Here is a 1,423-nt window from a genome sequence, read left to right as displayed (position 1 = left end):
ATTGAAAAATCTAATCGAAAAACTACGAATTGTTTTGGATTCTACGCACCAAAATTAATAAGAAAAAGTGTTTTCCCGAGAAATTTTGGTGTAGTCGATTTTTGGTAAAAAAGGAAGGTTATACACTGCCTTTTTTTTGCGCCCGAAAAAAAAATTGTCTCAGATCGACCAGGAAAAAACATTTTCTTATAGAATGTGGCCTATAGAATCCATAATTTCAAACAGTTCCAAGATTGGGCTAGTAGATCATAAGTTACAGCCTTTTGAATTTTCTTTCGAAATTGGTTTCTAGTCCATAACTTTTGATTGAGAAGTCTAATCGAAAAAGTACGAATCGTTTTGGATTCTACGCACCAAAATTAATAAGAACAAGTGTTTTCCCGAGAAATTTTGGTGTAGTCGATTTTTGGTAAAAAAGGAAGGTTATACACTGCTTTTTTTTTGAGGCCCGAAAAAAAAAATTGTCTCAGATCGACCGAGAAAAATCATTTTCTTATAGAATGTGGCCTATAGAATCCATAATTTCAAACAGTTCCAAGATTGGGCTAGTAGATCAAAAGTTACGGCCTTTTGAATTTTCTTTCGAAATTGGTTTCTAGATAGATTCTAGATTGAGAAGTCTAATCGAAAAAGTACGAATCGTTTTGGATTCTACGCACCAGAATTAATAAGAAAAAGTGTTTTCCCGAGAAATTTTGGTGTAGTCGATTTTTGGTAAAAAAGGAAGGTTATACACTGCCTTTACATTACTATTACATCGTTACTAATTGGGTTTGTAATGTGAGGAGAATAATAATTTTTTGTACCGGTTGCCAAACGGGTCGTTGAGTGGAAGCATTTTAAAGTATTTGTCCAGTTTTTGGTATACCTCATTCAAATCAGATCAAATTAATTGAATAAGTGTCTTTCTTGTAAAGGGACAACTAGCCTGATACGGCAAATTTGAAAAGAATACTTATAAAAGTTACACAAAAATGCTCTAGAGTATAGCCCATGAACTTTTTTTTTAAATAATGGCAATTTTCTAACACTTCCGGTTATACCAATTTACCTATTTTAAAGGGAAATGCCCGTTTTTTATTCCACATTCAGATTCCTTCTTGAAAATAAAGGTCAGTTTACCAGATAATATCTATGGCCATCTTTGACCGTTTTGGAGATATTTGCATACTAAGAAAAAAAATTGACAGTTAAGGCTCAATGACTATTAGACGTAAAACAATAAAATTTTAGGGGTACGTATCAAAAATACTGATTATTCGAATAATCATAATCTTAATTTTTTTTCAGTTTTTTAAGAAAAACTCGTTTTTTAAATGAAATCTCCATTTTTTATTTCAGATATTAATTCTAGATAACATTTTCATTCTATTGGTTTGGAGTCGTTTTCAAGTTATTGCATTTTTCTTAGTAAAGCATTTTT

This window comes from Photinus pyralis, unplaced genomic scaffold (genome assembly GCF_008802855.1).
Source record: "Photinus pyralis isolate 1611_PpyrPB1 unplaced genomic scaffold, Ppyr1.3 Ppyr1.4_LG6, whole genome shotgun sequence".
Lineage (NCBI taxonomy): Eukaryota > Metazoa > Arthropoda > Insecta > Coleoptera > Lampyridae > Photinus > Photinus pyralis.
The sequence above is the reverse complement of the archived record's forward strand: the minus strand, read 5'-3'. Positions refer to the sequence as shown.